This window comes from Gallus gallus, chromosome 2 (assembly GCF_016699485.2).
Source record: "Gallus gallus isolate bGalGal1 chromosome 2, bGalGal1.mat.broiler.GRCg7b, whole genome shotgun sequence".
In the NCBI taxonomy this organism is placed as follows: domain Eukaryota; kingdom Metazoa; phylum Chordata; class Aves; order Galliformes; family Phasianidae; genus Gallus; species Gallus gallus.
The window spans coordinates 52,261,445-52,280,344 of record NC_052533.1 but is presented as its reverse complement, the minus strand read 5'-3'; the positions used below and the strand labels follow the sequence as shown (position 1 = coordinate 52,280,344).

The 18,900-nt window shown below is 47.5% G+C and overlaps 1 long non-coding RNA gene across 2 annotated transcripts in view; it reads right to left on the bottom strand.

Annotated features, from left to right (window-relative positions):
* Nucleotides 1-3,221: 3,221 nt before the first annotated feature.
* LOC121109815 overlaps nt 3,222-18,900 on the bottom strand; it is a 16,199-nt gene continuing 520 nt past the window's right edge. The window contains exons 2-7 of one of the 2 annotated variants that reach the window (XR_005857920.1): nt 17,915-18,416; nt 14,967-15,468; nt 12,019-12,520; nt 9,070-9,571; nt 6,121-6,622; nt 3,222-3,670 (exon numbers count right to left, since the gene is read on the bottom strand). This is a non-coding gene — a long non-coding RNA (uncharacterized LOC121109815). Of the gene's footprint in view, nt 3,671-6,120; nt 6,623-9,069; nt 9,572-12,018; nt 12,521-14,966; nt 15,469-17,914; nt 18,832-18,900 lie in introns of those variants that run through there. The other variant, XR_005857919.1, reaches the window with a different exon arrangement.

The window sequence follows — 18,900 nt, the reverse complement described above, 5'->3', positions numbered from 1 at the left end:
ACCTACTTTTCTCCCCCAAATGTGACATTTTCTACCCAAAACATTACAACTCCCCTTCAGAAATCAAGCTTTTCTCGCAAAGTCGAGAATTTCTTTTCTCCAACTCTTTTCCCCACCACAACATGACATTCCAGCAAAAAGGTAAGTGTTCCCACAGCAATGCTAGATCTTAACCCCAAAATACGGTCTTCTCGGGAGACAACATTGTTTTCCCCGACAGTATTACTTTTTTCCTAAAGACGAAAAATTTTCTCTTGCAAAAGGAAACTACGGAACTGCCCGAGTCCGCTCTTATCGGCAGAAATCCTCAGTCGCGGAGAAACAGCTAGGCAAAGCGTTCGGTCGCGTCCCCCGAATGCCGCTTGCTGCCGACAGCCGCGCATTCGGGCAAGTTCGGTAGCCGGCAGAGAGCGACTTCAGCCGGCTGCTTTCCCTCCGAACAGGGGGCTTTTCTCCGCAGCGCGGAAAGGAGCGATTTTGCCATCACCTTGCGTTCTCGCCGAAAGCACATCTCCTGGAGCCACCATTCAGAGCCACTGGCGCTTAATTTGGAGAGAGTTCGTTTCTCTCTCTTTCTCCATTGCTGCACTCTGACTTTCTGTTACGGAGGAGAGAAGGAACGAAGACTCTCCGTCAAAGAGGTGACTGGCACGTTGAGTAAGCGCTAGCAGTTGTGATCTCTGTGTGAACACAAGACGAAGAGTAAAATGCCATCTTTTAGGGTGCAAAGTGGTATTCTGGGGGGAAAAACAACGCCATATTTTAGGGCAGAAATTGTTACTTGGTGGAGAAAATGTCATACCTTTCAAAGAAAGCTGGTATTTTTTGGAGACAATGAAATCTTTTCGGGAGAAAAGCGGTATTTTTCAAGAGAAAGTTCTGCATTTTCGGAACAAGAGTGGTATTATGCGGGAGGAAATGTATTCCCTGGAGAAAACAACATCTTGTGCAGAAACTTCCGTATCTCTGGGAGAGAGTAGTATTTGGCGAGAGAAATAACTCTTCTCCCCAGAAATGTTATACTTTTCTCCAAAAAAATACCATAGCCTACAAAAAACAGGATCTTTCTTCTGCGGCAAAAATAGCAACTTCCACTCCTCCAAAATAGTACGCCTTCTCTTCAAAAATCGCATTCCTTCTTTCAAAGTAGGGCATATTCCTTTAAAAAAAAAAAAAGAAAACAGTTCTCGCACCAATAATATGACATTGGCTCCCACAACATACCACAACCTCTCCCCAGACGAGGACGTTTGCTCCTCAAATACAGCGTTTCTCCAGAGAATATGACAGATTCTCCAACACAGTATACTTTTTCCCTCGAGGCATTTCAAATTTTCTCTCGCAAAATGCCACTTTCCCCCCCAAAAAAGTGTTGGCATGTTTGTCTTTTGCGTTATAGTGGGGGAGAAGAAGTGGTATTTTGGGGGAGAAAATGTCATTTTTTTCCTGGGGAGTGGTACTTTGTGGGAGACGAAGTCGTATGCTTGGGAGAAAAATGGCATTGTGTTGTTGGAGATGCCATATTTCTTGGAGAAAAATTCGTTTTTTTCTTCGCGTAGAACATGCGTCATTGTCGGAGAGAAGCATATTCGTATATTCTATTGATATCATGGAATTATGCCAACCACTAGTCCAGGCTGCCCAGAGCCACACCCAGCCTGGGCTCGAATGCTTCCAGGGATGGGGCAGCCGCAACCTCCTTGGGCAACCTGTTCCAGTGCGTCACCGGCCTCTGTGTGAAAAACTTCTTCCTACTATGTAACCAGAACGCCCCCCGTCTCGGTGGAAACCCATTCCCCCTCGTCCTATCGCTATAACACCCACTCGTAAACGACCGTTCCCCCTCCTGTTTATTACGCTCCCTTCGAGTCTTGGGAGTGGTATGAAGCGGGAGAAAGTGTTTCATTTTGAGAAGAACAGTGCTGTTTGTAGGAGAAAACGTCACCTCTGGGGGAGAAATGGTATTTTGGGGAGAAAGCAGAACATTTCTGGAGAAATGGGGGTATTTTGGGGAGGCTTGGTGACGGCTGGGAGGGAAAAGTTGCATTTTGGTGAGAATGTCCTAATTTGGAGAGAAAAGTGACATTTCAGGGGGAGAAAACGTCCTATTTTCTGGGAGAGAGGTGGTGGTATTCTCTGGGAGAAAACGTCTCACTCTCGGGAGATGAGGTGGCATTTGCGGATACAATCTCCTACCCCCTGGAGAAGAGTTGTATTTTGGCAAGGAAAAGCCATATTTTGGGGAGAAAAGTGGGCACATTATATTTGGGGCAGAAAAATAGGCATCGTTTTGAAGACCTGTGGGACAGAAAGCAACAACCCCTTCCTTCTGCGATTGCGCTCCGCAAAGTGCTGTTCCGTGGGAGACAGAATTATATTTAGGGGAGAAAACGGTACGGGAGGAGTGGGTGGATAGGGTGAGCTTGTCTGCACAGAGAACGCGGTAGGAATGGGACTTTGCTAGTCCAAAAATGCAGAAGGAAGGTGGAGTCCTGGGCTGCTGGTGGGTGGCCTGCTGGTGTGAAAGACTGAAAGAAGGGGTCTTCGTGGTGTGAAACCCTAAAGGAAGGGGGCTTGCAGGCCAGAAGCCCAGAAGGGAGAGTTCTTTTCTGTGCCGAAAACCAGAAAGGAAGGAGGCGGGCGGGGTGCAAGGGCAAAGGCTGCTGGCCTTCTGGTCCAAAATGCGGAAGGCAGGATGCTTGTTGTGCCGAAATTGCGACGGAAGGGTGCTTGCCGGGGCAAAAAGCAGGAGGACTGGGGGCTTGCGGAGCGCAAACGGCGGAAGGAAGGGGTGTTGCTTTCTGTCCCACAGGTCTTCAAAACGATGCCATTTTCTCCACAGGCTAATCACTTTTCTCCCCAAAATATGTCTTTTCCTTGCCAGAATACAACTCTTCTCCAAAGGGTAGGAGATTGTATCCGCAAAATAACCACTTCATCTCCCGAGAGGAAGACGTTTTTCTCCCAGAAAATGTCACTGTCCTTAGAAATACCTACTTTTCTCCCCCAAATGTGACTTTTCTACCCAAAACATTACAACTCCCTTCAGAAATCAAGCTTTTCTCGCAAAAGTCGAGAATTTCTTTTCTCCAACTCTTTTCCCGAACCACAACTGACATTCCAGCAAAAGGTAAGTGTTTCCCACAGCAATGCTAGATTCTTACCTGCCCAAAATACGGTCTTCTCGGGAAGACAACATTGTTTTCCCCAGACAGTATTACTTTTTTCCTAAAGACGAAAAATTTTCTCTTGCAAAAGGAAACTACGGAACTGCCCGAGTCCGCTCTTATCGGCAGAAATCCTCAGTCGCGGAGAACAGCTAGGCAAAGCGTTCGGTCGCGTCCCCGAATGCCGCTTGCTGCCGACAGCCGCGCATTCGGGCAGTTCGGTAGCCGGCAGAGAGCGACTTCAGCCGGCTGCTTTCCTCCGAACAGGGGGCTTTTCTCCGCAGCGCGGAAAGGAGCGATTTTGCCATCACCTTGCGTTCTCGCCGAAAGCACATCTCCTGGAGCCACCATTCAGAGCCACTGGCGCTTAATTTGGAGAGAGTTCGTTTCTCTCTCTTTCTCCATTGCTGCACTCTGACTTTCTGTTACGGAGGAGAGAAGGAACGAAGACTCTCCGTCAAAGAGGTGACTGGCACGTTGAGTAGCGCTAGCAGTTGTGATCTCTGTGTGAACACAAGACGAAGAGTAAAATGCCATCTTTTAGGGTGCAAAGTGGTATTCTGGGGGAAAAACAACGCCATATTTTAGGGCAGAAATTGTTACTTGGTGGAGAAAATGTCATACCTTTCAAAGAAAGCTGGTATTTTTTGGAGACAATGAAATCTTTTCGGGAGAAAAGCGGTATTTTTCAAGAGAAAGTTCTGCATTTTCGGAACAAGAGTGGTATTATGCGGGAGGAAATGTATTCCCTGGAGAAAACAACATCTTGTGCAGAAACTTCCGTATCTCTGGGAGAGAGTAGTATTTGGCGAGAGAAATAACTCTTCTCCCCAGAAATGTTATACTTTCTCCAAAAAAATACCATAGCCTACAAAAAACAGGATCTTTCTGCGGCAAAATAGCAACTTCCTCCCCAAAATAGTACGCCTTCTCTTCAAAAATCGCATTCCTTCTTTCAAAAGTAGGGCATTTCCTTTAAAAAAAAAAGAAAACAGTTCTCGCCCAATAATATGACATTGACTCCCACAACATACCACAACCTCTCCCCCAGACAGGACGTTTGCTCCTCAAAATACAGCGTTTCTCCAGAGAATATGACAGATTCTCCAACACAGTATACTTTTTCCTCGAGGCATTTCAAATTTTCTCTCGCAAAATGCCACTTTCCCCCCCGAAAATGTGGCATGTTTGTCTTTTGCGTTATGTGGGGGAGAAGAAGTGGTATTTTGGGGAGAAAATGTCATTTTTTTCCTGGGGGAGTGGTACTTTGTGGGAGACGAAGTCGTATGCTTGGGAGAAAAATGGCATTGTGTTGTTGGAGATGCCATATTTCTTGGAGAAAAATTCGTTTTTTCTTCGCGTAGAACATGCGTCATTGTCGGAGAGAAGCATATTCGTATATTCTATTGATATCATGGAATATGCCAACCACTAGTCCAGGCTGCCCAGAGCCACACCCAGCCTGGGCTCGAATGCTTCCAGGGATGGGGCAGCCGCAACCTCCTTGGGCAAACCTGTTCCAGTGCGTCACCGGCCTCTGTGTGAAAAACTTCTTCCTACTATGTAACCAGAACGCCCCCCGTCTCGGTGGAAACCCATTCCCCCTCGTCCTATCGCTATACACCCTCGTAAACGACCGTTCCCCCTCCTGTTTATACGCTCCCTTCGAGTCTTGGGAGTGGTATGAAGCGGGAGAAAGTGTTTCATTTTGAGAAGAACAGTGCTGTTTTGTAGGAGAAAACGTCACCTCTGGGGGGAGAAAATGGTATTTTGGGGAGAAAGCAGAACATTTCTGGAGAAATGGGGTATTTTGGGGAGGCTTGGTGACGGCTGGGAGGGAAAAGTTGCATTTGGTGAGAATGTCCTAATTTGGAGAGAAAAGTGACATTTCAGGGGAGAAAACGTCCTATTTCTGGGAGAGAGGTGGTGGTATTCTCTGGGAGAAAACGTCTCACTCTCGGGAGATGAGGTGGCATTTGCGGATACAATCTCCTACCCCCTGGAGAAGAGTTGTATTTTGGCAAGGAAAAGCCATATTTTGGGGAGAAAAGTGGGCACATTATATTTGGGGGCAGAAAATGGCATCGTTTTGAAGACCTGTGGGACAGAAAGCAACACCCCTTCCTTCTGCGATTGCGCTCCGCAAGTGCTGTTCCGTGGGAGACAGAATTATATTTAGGGGAGAAAACGGTACGGGAGGAGTGGGTGGATAAGGGTGAGCTTGTCTGCACAGAGAACGCGGTAGGAATGGGACTTTGCTAGTCCAAAATGCAGAAGGAAGGTGGAGTCCTGGGCTGCTGGTGGTGGCCTGCTGGTGTGAAAGACTGAAAGAAGGGGTCTTCGTGGTGTGAAACCCTAAAGGAAGGGGGCTTGCAGGCCAGAAGCCCAGAAGGGAGAGTTCTTTTCTGTGCCGAAAAACCAGAAGGAAGGAGGCGGGCGGGGTGCAAGGGCAAAAGGCTGCTGGCCTTCTGGTCCAAAATGCGGAAGGCAGGATGCTTGTTGTGCCGAAATTGCGACGGGAGGGTGCTTGCCGGGGCAAAAAGCAGGAGGACTGGGGCTTGCGGAGCGCAAAACGCGGAAGGAAGGGGTGTTGCTTTCTGTCCCACAGGTCTTCAAAACGATGCCATTTTCTCCACAGGCTATCACTTTTCTCCCCAAAATATGTCTTTTCCTTGCCAGAATACAACTCTTCTCCAAAGGGTAGGAGATTGTATCCGCAAATACCACTTCATCTCCCGAGAGGAAGACGTTTTCTCCCAGAAAATGTCACTGTCCTTAGAAATACCTACTTTTCTCCCCAAATGTGACATTTTCTACCCAAAACATTACAACTCCCCTTCAGAAATCAAGCTTTTCTCGCAAAGTCGAGAATTTCTTTTCTCCAACTCTTTTCCCACCACAACGTGACATTCCAGCAAAAGGTAAGTGTTCCCACAGCAATGCTAGATCTTACCCCAAAATACGGTCTTCTCGGGAAGACAACATTGTTTTCCCCGACAGTATTACTTTTTTCCTAAAGACGAAAAATTTTCTCTTGCAAAAGGAAACTACGGAACTGCCCGAGTCCGCTCTTATCGGCAGAAATCCTCAGTCGCGGAGAACAGCTAGGCAAAGCGTTCGGTCGCGTCCCCGAATGCCGCTTGCTGCCGACAGCCGCGCATTCGGGCAGTTCGGTAGCCGGCAGAGAGCGACTTCAGCCGGCTGCTTTCCTCCGAACAGGGGGCTTTTCTCCGCAGCGCGGAAAGGAGCGATTTTGCCATCACCTTGCGTTCTCGCCGAAAGCACATCTCCTGGAGCCACCATTCAGAGCCACTGGCGCTTAATTTGGAGAGAGTTCGTTTCTCTCTCTTTCTCCATTGCTGCACTCTGACTTTCTGTTACGGAGGAGAGAAGGAACGAAGACTCTCCGTCAAAGAGGTGACTGGCACGTTGAGTAGCGCTAGCAGTTGTGATCTCTGTGTGAACACAAGACGAAGAGTAAAATGCCATCTTTTAGGGTGCAAAGTGGTATTCTGGGGGAAAAACAACGCCATATTTTAGGGCAGAAATTGTTACTTGGTGGAGAAAATGTCATACCTTTCAAAGAAAGCTGGTATTTTTTGGAGACAATGAAATCTTTTCGGGAGAAAAGCGGTATTTTTCAAGAGAAAGTTCTGCATTTTCGGAACAAGAGTGGTATTATGCGGGAGGAAATGTATTCCCTGGAGAAAACAACATCTTGTGCAGAAACTTCCGTATCTCTGGGAGAGAGTAGTATTTGGCGAGAGAAATAACTCTTCTCCCCAGAAATGTTATACTTTCTCCAAAAAATACCATAGCCTACAAAAAAACAGGATCTTTCTGCGGCAAAATAGCAACTTCCTCCCCAAAATAGTACGCCTTCTCTTCAAAAATCGCATTCCTTCTTTCAAAAGTAGGGCATTTCCTTAAAAAAAAAAGAAAACAGTTCTCGCCCAATAATATGACATTGGCTCCCACAACATACCACAACCTCTCCCCCAGACAGGACGTTTGCTCCTCAAAATACAGCGTTTCTCCAGAGAATATGACAGATTCTCCAACACAGTATACTTTTTCCTCGAGGCATTTCAAATTTTCTCTCGCAAAAATGCCACTTTCCCCCCGAAAATGTGGCATGTTTGTCTTTTGCGTTATGTGGGGGAGAAGAAGTGGTATTTTGGGGAGAAAATGTCATTTTTTTCCTGGGGGAGTGGTACTTTGTGGGAGACGAAGTCGTATGCTTGGGAGAAAAATGGCATTGTGTTGTTGGAGATGCCATATTTCTTGGAGAAAAATTCGTTTTTTTCTTCGCGTAGAACATGCGTCATTGTCGGAGAGAAGCATATTCGTATATTCTATTGATATCATGGAATATGCCAACCACTAGTCCAGGCTGCCCAGAGCCACACCCAGCCTGGGCTCGAATGCTTCCAGGGATGGGGCAGCCGCAACCTCCTTGGGCAACCTGTTCCAGTGCGTCACCGGCCTCTGTGTGAAAAACTTCTTCCTACTATGTAACCAGAACGCCCCCCGTCTCGGTGGAAACCCATTCCCCCTCGTCCTATCGCTATACACCCTCGTAAACGACCGTTCCCCCTCCTGTTTATACGCTCCCTTCGAGTCTTGGGAGTGGTATGAAGCGGGAGAAAGTGTTTCATTTTGAGAAGAACAGTGCTGTTTTGTAGGAGAAAACGTCACCTCTGGGGGAGAAAATGGTATTTTGGGGAGAAAGCAGAACATTTCTGGAGAAATGGGGTATTTTGGGGAGGCTTGGTGACGGCTGGGAGGGAAAAGTTGCATTTTGGTGAGAATGTCCTAATTTGGAGAGAAAAGTGACATTTCAGGGGAGAAAACGTCCTATTTCTGGGAGAGAGGTGGTGGTATTCTCTGGAGAAAACGTCTCACTCTCGGGAGATGAGGTGGCATTTGCGGATACAATCTCCTACCCCCTGGAGAAGAGTTGTATTTTGGCAAGGAAAAGCCATATTTTGGGGAGAAAAGTGGGCACATTATATTTGGGGCAGAAAATGGCATCGTTTTGAAGACCTGTGGGACAGAAAGCAACACCCCTTCCTTCTGCGATTGCGCTCCGCAAGTGCTGTTCCGTGGGAGACAGAATTATATTTAGGGGAGAAAACGGTACGGGAGGAGTGGGTGGATAAGGGTGAGCTTGTCTGCACAGAGAACGCGGTAGGAATGGGACTTTGCTAGTCCAAAATGCAGAAGGAAGGTGGAGTCCTGGGCTGCTGGTGGTGGCCTGCTGGTGTGAAAGACTGAAAGAAGGGGTCTTCGTGGTGTGAAACCCTAAAGGAAGGGGGCTTGCAGGCCAGAAGCCCAGAAGGGAGAGTTCTTTTCTGTGCCGAAAACCAGAAGGAAGGAGGCGGGCGGGGTGCAAGGGCAAAAGGCTGCTGGCCTTCTGGTCCAAAATGCGGAAGGCAGGATGCTTGTTGTGCCGAAATTGCGACGGAAGGGTGCTTGCCGGGGCAAAAAAGCAGGAGGACTGGGGCTTGCGGAGCGCAAACGCGGAAGGAAGGGGTGTTGCTTTCTGTCCCACAGGTCTTCAAAACGATGCCATTTTCTCCACAGGCTATCACTTTTCTCCCAAAATATGTCTTTTCCTTGCCAGAATACAACTCTTCTCCAAAGGGTAGGAGATTGTATCCGCAAATACCACTTCATCTCCCGAGAGGAAGACGTTTTCCTCCCAGAAAATGTCACTGTCCTTAGAAATACCTACTTTTCTCCCCCAAATGTGACATTTTCTACCCAAAACATTACAACTCCCCTTCAGAAATCAAGCTTTTCTCGCAAAGTCGAGAATTTCTTTTCTCCAACTCTTTTCCCACCACAACGTGACATTCCAGCAAAAGGTAAGTGTTCCCACAGCAATGCTAGATCTTACCCCAAAATACGGTCTTCTCGGGAAGACAACATTGTTTTCCCCGACAGTATTACTTTTTTCCTAAAGACGAAAAATTTTCTCTTGCAAAAGGAAACTACGGAACTGCCCGAGTCCGCTCTTATCGGCAGAAATCCTCAGTCGCGGAGAACAGCTAGGCAAAGCGTTCGGTCGCGTCCCCGAATGCCGCTTGCTGCCGACAGCCGCGCATTCGGGCAGTTCGGTAGCCGGCAGAGAGCGACTTCAGCCGGCTGCTTTCCTCCGAACAGGGGGCTTTTCTCCGCAGCGCGGAAAGGAGCGATTTTGCCATCACCTTGCGTTCTCGCCGAAAGCACATCTCCTGGAGCCACCATTCAGAGCCACTGGCGCTTAATTTGGAGAGAGTTCGTTTCTCTCTCTTTCTCCATTGCTGCACTCTGACTTTCTGTTACGGAGGAGAGAAGGAACGAAGACTCTCCGTCAAAGAGGTGACTGGCACGTTGAGTAGCGCTAGCAGTTGTGATCTCTGTGTGAACACAAGACGAAGAGTAAAATGCCATCTTTTAGGGTGCAAAGTGGTATTCTGGGGGAAAAACAACGCCATATTTTAGGGCAGAAATTGTTACTTGGTGGAGAAAATGTCATACCTTTCAAAGAAAGCTGGTATTTTTTGGAGACAATGAAATCTTTTCGGGAGAAAAGCGGTATTTTTCAAGAGAAAGTTCTGCATTTTCGGAACAAGAGTGGTATTATGCGGGAGGAAATGTATTCCCTGGAGAAAACAACATCTTGTGCAGAAACTTCCGTATCTCTGGGAGAGAGTAGTATTTGGCGAGAGAAATAACTCTTCTCCCCAGAAATGTTATACTTTCTCCAAAAAATACCATAGCCTACAAAAAACAGGATCTTTCTGCGGCAAAATAGCAACTTCCTCCCCAAAATAGTACGCCTTCTCTTCAAAAATCGCATTCCTTCTTTCAAAAGTAGGGCATTTCCTTTAAAAAAAAAAGAAAACAGTTCTCGCCCAATAATATGACATTGACTCCCACAACATACCACAACCTCTCCCCCAGACAGGACGTTTGCTCCTCAAAATACAGCGTTTCTCCAGAGAATATGACAGATTCTCCAACACAGTATACTTTTTCCTCGAGGCATTTCAAATTTTCTCTCGCAAAATGCCACTTTCCCCCCGAAAATGTGGCATGTTTGTCTTTTGCGTTATGTGGGGGAGAAGAAGTGGTATTTTGGGGAGAAAATGTCATTTTTTTCCTGGGGGAGTGGTACTTTGTGGGAGACGAAGTCGTATGCTTGGGAGAAAAATGGCATTGTGTTGTTGGAGATGCCATATTTCTTGGAGAAAAAATTCGTTTTTTTCTTCGCGTAGAACATGCGTCATTGTCGGAGAGAAGCATATTCGTATATTCTATTGATATCATGGAATATGCCAACCACTAGTCCAGGCTGCCCAGAGCCACACCCAGCCTGGGCTCGAATGCTTCCAGGGATGGGGCAGCCGCAACCTCCTTGGGCAACCTGTTCCAGTGCGTCACCGGCCTCTGTGTGAAAAACTTCTTCCTACTATGTAACCAGAACGCCCCCCGTCTCGGTGGAAACCCATTCCCCCTCGTCCTATCGCTATACACCCTCGTAAACGACCGTTCCCCCTCCTGTTTATACGCTCCCTTCGAGTCTTGGGAGTGGTATGAAGCGGGAGAAAGTGTTTCATTTTGAGAAGAACAGTGCTGTTTTGTAGGAGAAAACGTCACCTCTGGGGGAGAAAATGGTATTTTGGGGAGAAAGCAGAACATTTCTGGAGAAATGGGGTATTTTGGGGAGGCTTGGTGACGGCTGGGAGGGAAAAGTTGCATTTTGGTGAGAATGTCCTAATTTGGAGAGAAAAGTGACATTTCAGGGGAGAAAACGTCCTATTTCTGGGAGAGAGGTGGTGGTATTCTCTGGGAGAAAACGTCTCACTCTCGGGAGATGAGGTGGCATTTGCGGATACAATCTCCAACCCCCTGGAGAAGAGTTGTATTTTGGCAAGGAAAAGCCATATTTTGGGGAGAAAAGTGGGCACATTATATTTGGGGCAGAAAATGGCATCGTTTTGAAGACCTGTGGGACAGAAAGCAACACCCCTTCCTTCTGCGATTGCGCTCCGCAAGTGCTGTTCCGTGGGAGACAGAATTATATTTAGGGGAGAAAACGGTACGGGAGGAGTGGGTGGATAAGGGTGAGCTTGTCTGCACAGAGAACGCGGTAGGAATGGGACTTTGCTAGTCCAAAATGCAGAAGGAAGGTGGAGTCCTGGGCTGCTGGTGGTGGCCTGTTGGTGTGAAAGACTGAAAGAAGGGGTCTTCGTGGTGTGAAACCCTAAAGGAAGGGGGCTTGCAGGCCAGAAGCCCAGAAGGGAGAGTTCTTTTCTGTGCCGAAAACCAGAAGGAAGGAGGCGGGCGGGGTGCAAGGGCAAAAGGCTGCTGGCCTTCTGGTCCAAAATGCGGAAGGCAGGATGCTTGTTGTGCCGAAATTGCGACGGAAGGGTGCTTGCCGGGGCAAAAAGCAGGAGGACTGGGGCTTGCGGAGCGCAAACGCGGAAGGAAGGGGTGTTGCTTTCTGTCCCACAGGTCTTCAAAACGATGCCATTTTCTCCACAGGCTATCACTTTTCTCCCCAAAATATGTCTTTTCCTTGCCAGAATACAACTCTTCTCCAAAGGGTAGGAGATTGTATCCGCAAATACCACTTCATCTCCCGAGAGGAAGACGTTTTCTCCCAGAAAATGTCACTGTCCTTAGAAATACCTACTTTTCTCCCCCAAATGTGACATTTTCTACCCAAAACATTACAACTCCCCTTCAGAAATCAAGCTTTTCTCGCAAAGTCGAGAATTTCTTTTCTCCAACTCTTTTCCCACCACAACATGACATTCCAGCAAAAGGTAAGTGTTCCCACAGCAATGCTAGATCTTACCCCAAAATACGGTCTTCTCGGGAAGACAACATTGTTTTCCCCGACAGTATTACTTTTTTCCTAAAGACGAAAAATTTTCTCTTGCAAAAGGAAACTACGGAACTGCCCGAGTCCGCTCTTATCGGCAGAAATCCTCAGTCGCGGAGAACAGCTAGGCAAAGCGTTCGGTCGCGTCCCCGAATGCCGCTTGCTGCCGACAGCCGCGCATTCGGGCAGTTCGGTAGCCGGCAGAGAGCGACTTCAGCCGGCTGCTTTCCTCCGAACAGGGGGCTTTTCTCCGCAGCGCGGAAAGGAGCGATTTTGCCATCACCTTGCGTTCTCGCCGAAAGCACATCTCCTGGAGCCACCATTCAGAGCCACTGGCGCTTAATTTGGAGAGAGTTCGTTTCTCTCTCTTTCTCCATTGCTGCACTCTGACTTTCTGTTACGGAGGAGAGAAGGAACGAAGACTCTCCGTCAAAGAGGTGACTGGCACGTTGAGTAGCGCTAGCAGTTGTGATCTCTGTGTGAACACAAGACGAAGAGTAAAATGCCATCTTTTAGGGTGCAAAGTGGTATTCTGGGGGAAAAACAACGCCATATTTTAGGGCAGAAATTGTTACTTGGTGGAGAAAATGTCATACCTTTCAAAGAAAGCTGGTATTTTTTGGAGACAATGAAATCTTTTCGGGAGAAAAGCGGTATTTTTCAAGAGAAAGTTCTGCATTTTCGGAACAAGAGTGGTATTATGCGGGAGGAAATGTATTCCCTGGAGAAAACAACATCTTGTGCAGAAACTTCCGTATCTCTGGGAGAGAGTAGTATTTGGCGAGAGAAATAACTCTTCTCCCCAGAAATGTTATACTTTCTCCAAAAAATACCATAGCCTACAAAAAACAGGATCTTTCTGCGGCAAAATAGCAACTTCCTCCCCAAAATAGTACGCCTTCTCTTCAAAAATCGCATTCCTTCTTTCAAAAGTAGGGCATTTCCTTTAAAAAAAAAAGAAAACAGTTCTCGCCCAATAATATGACATTGGCTCCCACAACATACCACAACCTCTCCCCCAGACAGGACGTTTGCTCCTCAAAATACAGCGTTTCTCCAGAGAATATGACAGATTCTCCAACACAGTATACTTTTTCCTCGAGGCATTTCAAATTTTCTCTCGCAAAATGCCACTTTCCCCCCGAAAATGTGGCATGTTTGTCTTTTGCGTTATGTGGGGGAGAAGAAGTGGTATTTTGGGGAGAAAATGTCATTTTTTTCCTGGGGGAGTGGTACTTTGTGGGAGACGAAGTCGTATGCTTGGGAGAAAAATGGCATTGTGTTGTTGGAGATGCCATATTTCTTGGAGAAAAATTCGTTTTTTTCTTCGCGTAGAACATGCGTCATTGTCGGAGAGAAGCATATTCGTATATTCTATTGATATCATGGAATATGCCAACCACTAGTCCAGGCTGCCCAGAGCCACACCCAGCCTGGGCTCGAATGCTTCCAGGGATGGGGCAGCCGCAACCTCCTTGGGCAACCTGTTCCAGTGCGTCACCGGCCTCTGTGTGAAAAACTTCTTCCTACTATGTAACCAGAACGCCCCCCGTCTCGGTGGAAACCCATTCCCCCTCGTCCTATCGCTATACACCCTCGTAAACGACCGTTCCCCCTCCTGTTTATACGCTCCCTTCGAGTCTTGGGAGTGGTATGAAGCGGGAGAAAGTGTTTCATTTTGAGAAGAACAGTGCTGTTTTGTAGGAGAAAACGTCACCTCTGGGGGAGAAAATGGTATTTTGGGGAGAAAGCAGAACATTTCTGGAGAAATGGGGTATTTTGGGGAGGCTTGGTGACGGCTGGGAGGGAAAAGTTGCATTTTGGTGAGAATGTCCTAATTTGGAGAGAAAAGTGACATTTCAGGGGAGAAAACGTCCTATTTCTGGGAGAGAGGTGGTGGTATTCTCTGGGAGAAAACGTCTCACTCTCGGGAGATGAGGTGGCATTTGCGGATACAATCTCCAACCCCCTGGAGAAGAGTTGTATTTTGGCAAGGAAAAGCCATATTTTGGGGAGAAAAGTGGGCACATTATATTTGGGGCAGAAAATGGCATCGTTTTGAAGACCTGTGGGACAGAAAGCAACACCCCTTCCTTCTGCGATTGCGCTCCGCAAGTGCTGTTCCGTGGGAGACAGAATTATATTTAGGGGAGAAAACGGTACGGGAGGAGTGGGTGGATAAGGGTGAGCTTGTCTGCACAGAGAACGCGGTAGGAATGGGACTTTGCTAGTCCAAAATGCAGAAGGAAGGTGGAGTCCTGGGCTGCTGGTGGTGGCCTGCTGGTGTGAAAGACTGAAAGAAGGGGTCTTCGTGGTGTGAAACCCTAAAGGAAGGGGGCTTGCAGGCCAGAAGCCCAGAAGGGAGAGTTCTTTTCTGTGCCGAAAACCAGAAGGAAGGAGGCGGGCGGGGTGCAAGGGCAAAAGGCTGCTGGCCTTCTGGTCCAAAATGCGGAAGGCAGGATGCTTGTTGTGCCGAAATTGCGACGGAAGGGTGCTTGCCGGGGCAAAAAGCAGGAGGACTGGGGCTTGCGGAGCGCAAACGCGGAAGGAAGGGGTGTTGCTTTCTGTCCCACAGGTCTTCAAAACGATGCCATTTTCTCCACAGGCTATCACTTTTCTCCCCAAAATATGTCTTTTCCTTGCCAGAATACAACTCTTCTCCAAAGGGTAGGAGATTGTATCCGCAAATACCACTTCATCTCCCGAGAGGAAGACGTTTTCTCCCAGAAAATGTCACTGTCCTTAGAAATACCTACTTTTCTCCCCCAAATGTGACATTTTCTACCCAAAACATTACAACTCCCCTTCAGAAATCAAGCTTTTCTCGCAAAGTCGAGAATTTCTTTTCTCCAACTCTTTTCCCACCACAACATGACATTCCAGCAAAAGGTAAGTGTTCCCACAGCAATGCTAGATCTTACCCCAAAATACGGTCTTCTCGGGAAGACAACATTGTTTTCCCCGACAGTATTACTTTTTTCCTAAAGACGAAAAATTTTCTCTTGCAAAAGGAAACTACGGAACTGCCCGAGTCCGCTCTTATCGGCAGAAATCCTCAGTCGCGGAGAACAGCTAGGCAAAGCGTTCGGTCGCGTCCCCGAATGCCGCTTGCTGCCGACAGCCGCGCATTCGGGCAGTTCGGTAGCCGGCAGAGAGCGACTTCAGCCGGCTGCTTTCCTCCGAACAGGGGGCTTTTCTCCGCAGCGCGGAAAGGAGCGATTTTGCCATCACCTTGCGTTCTCGCCGAAAGCACATCTCCTGGAGCCACCATTCAGAGCCACTGGCGCTTAATTTGGAGAGAGTTCGTTTCTCTCTCTTTCTCCATTGCTGCACTCTGACTTTCTGTTACGGAGGAGAGAAGGAACGAAGACTCTCCGTCAAAGAGGTGACTGGCACGTTGAGTAGCGCTAGCAGTTGTGATCTCTGTGTGAACACAAGACGAAGAGTAAAATGCCATCTTTTAGGGTGCAAAGTGGTATTCTGGGGGAAAAACAACGCCATATTTTAGGGCAGAAATTGTTACTTGGTGGAGAAAATGTCATACCTTTCAAAGAAAGCTGGTATTTTTTGGAGACAATGAAATCTTTTCGGGAGAAAAGCGGTATTTTTCAAGAGAAAGTTCTGCATTTTCGGAACAAGAGTGGTATTATGCGGGAGGAAATGTATTCCCTGGAGAAAACAACATCTTGTGCAGAAACTTCCGTATCTCTGGGAGAGAGTAGTATTTGGCGAGAGAAATAACTCTTCTCCCCAGAAATGTTATACTTTCTCCAAAAAATACCATAGCCTACAAAAAACAGGATCTTTCTGCGGCAAAATAGCAACTTCCTCCCCAAAATAGTACGCCTTCTCTTCAAAAATCGCATTCCTTCTTTCAAAAGTAGGGCATTTCCTTTAAAAAAAAAAGAAAACAGTTCTCGCCCAATAATATGACATTGGCTCCCACAACATACCACAACCTCTCCCCCAGACAGGACGTTTGCTCCTCAAAATACAGCGTTTCTCCAGAGAATATGACAGATTCTCCAACACAGTATACTTTTTCCTCGAGGCATTTCAAATTTTCTCTCGCAAAATGCCACTTTCCCCCCGAAAATGTGGCATGTTTGTCTTTTGCGTTATGTGGGGGAGAAGAAGTGGTATTTTGGGGAGAAAATGTCATTTTTTTCCTGGGGGAGTGGTACTTTGTGGGAGACGAAGTCGTATGCTTGGGAGAAAAATGGCATTGTGTTGTTGGAGATGCCATATTTCTTGGAGAAAAATTCGTTTTTTTCTTCGCGTAGAACATGCGTCATTGTCGGAGAGAAGCATATTCGTATATTCTATTGATATCATGGAATATGCCAACCACTAGTCCAGGCTGCCCAGAGCCACACCCAGCCTGGGCTCGAATGCTTCCAGGGATGGGGCAGCCGCAACCTCCTTGGGCAACCTGTTCCAGTGCGTCACCGGCCTCTGTGTGAAAAACTTCTTCCTACTATGTAACCAGAACGCCCCCCGTCTCGGTGGAAACCCATTCCCCCTCGTCCTATCGCTATACACCCTCGTAAACGACCGTTCCCCCTCCTGTTTATACGCTCCCTTCGAGTCTTGGGAGTGGTATGAAGCGGGAGAAAGTGTTTCATTTTGAGAAGAACAGTGCTGTTTTGTAGGAGAAAACGTCACCTCTGGGGGAGAAAATGGTATTTTGGGGAGAAAGCAGAACATTTCTGGAGAAATGGGGTATTTTGGGGAGGCTTGGTGACGGCTGGGAGGGAAAAGTTGCATTTTGGTGAGAATGTCCTAATTTGGAGAGAAAAGTGACATTTCAGGGGAGAAAACGTCCTATTTCTGGGAGAGAGGTGGTGGTATTCTCTGGGAGAAAACGTCTCACTCTCGGGAGATGAGGTGGCATTTGCGGATACAATCTCCAACCCCCTGGAGAAGAGTTGTATTTTGGCAAGGAAAAGCCATATTTTGGGGAGAAAAGTGGGCACATTATATTTGGGGCAGAAAATGGCATCGTTTTGAAGACCTGTGGGACAGAAAGCAACACCCCTTCCTTCTGCGATTGCGCTCCGCAAGTGCTGTTCCGTGGGAGACAGAATTATATTTAGGGGAGAAAACGGTACGGGAGGAGTGGGTGGATAAGGGTGAGCTTGTCTGCACAGAGAACGCGGTAGGAATGGGACTTTGCTAGTCCAAAATGCAGAAGGAAGGTGGAGTCCTGGGCTGCTGGTGGTGGCCTGCTGGTGTGAAAGACTGAAAGAAGGGGTCTTCGTGGTGTGAAACCCTAAAGGAAGGGGGCTTGCAGGCCAGAAGCCCAGAAGGGAGAGTTCTTTTCTGTGCCGAAAACCAGAAGGAAGGAGGCGGGCGGGGTGCAAGGGCAAAAGGCTGCTGGCCTTCTGGTCCAAAATGCGGAAGGCAGGATGCTTGTTGTGCCGAAATTGCGACGGAAGGGTGCTTGCCGGGGCAAAAAGCAGGAGGACTGGGGCTTGCGGAGCGCAAACGCGGAAGGAAGGGGTGTTGCTTTCTGTCCCACAGGTCTTCAAAACGATGCCATTTTCTCCACAGGCTATCACTTTTCTCCCCAAAATATGTCTTTTCCTTGCCAGAATACAACTCTTCTCCAAAGGGTAGGAGATTGTATCCGCAAATACCACTTCATCTCCCGAGAGGAAGACGTTTTCTCCCAGAAAATGTCACTGTCCTTAGAAATACCTACTTTTCTCCCCCAAATGTGACATTTTCTACCCAAAACATTACAACTCCCCTTCAGAAATCAAGCTTTTCTCGCAAAGTCGAGAATTTCTTTTCTCCAACTCTTTTCCCACCACAACATGACATTCCAGCAAAAGGTAAGTGTTCCCACAGCAATGCTAGATCTTACCCCAAAATACGGTCTTCTCGGGAAGACAACATTGTTTTCCCCGACAGTATTACTTTTTTCCTAAAGACGAAAAATTTTCTCTTGCAAAAGGAAACTACGGAACTGCCCGAGTCCGCTCTTATCGGCAGAAATCCTCAGTCGCGGAGAACAGCTAGGCAAAGCGTTCGGTCGCGTCCCCGAATGCCGCTTGCTGCCGACAGCCGCGCATTCGGGCAATTCGGTAGCCGGCAGAGAGCGACTTCAGCCGGCTGCTTTCCTCCGAACAGGGGGCTTTTCTCCGCAGCGCGGAAAGGAGCGATTTTGCCATCACCTTGCGTTCTCGCCGAAAGCACATCTCCTGGAGCCACCATTCAGAGCCACTGGCGCTTAATTTGGAGAGAGTTCGTTTCTCTCTCTTTCTCCATTGCTGCACTCTGACTTTCTGTTACGGAGGAGAGAAGGAACGAAGACTCTCCGTCAAAGAGGTGACTGGCACGTTGAGTAGCGCTAGCAGTTGTGATCTCTGTGTGAACACAAGACGAAGAGTAAAATGCCATCTTTTAGGGTGCAAAGTGGTATTCTGGGGGAAAAACAACGCCATATTTTAGGGCAGAAATTGTTACTTGGTGGAGAAAATGTCATACCTTTCAAAGAAAGCTGGTATTTTTTGGAGACAATGAAATCTTTTCGGGAGAAAAGCGGTATTTTTCAAGAGAAAGTTCTGCATTTTCGGAACAAGAGTGGTATTATGCGGGAGGAAATGTATTCCCTGGAGAAAACAACATCTTGTGCAGAAACTTCCGTATCTCTGGGAGAGAGTAGTATTTGGCGAGAGAAATAACTCTTCTCCCCAGAAATGTTATACTTTCTCCAAAAAATACCATAGCCTACAAAAAACAGGATCTTTCTGCGGCAAAATAGCAACTTCCTCCCCAAAATAGTACGCCTTCTCTTCAAAAATCGCATTCCTTCTTTCAAAAGTAGGGCATTTCCTTTAAAAAAAAAAG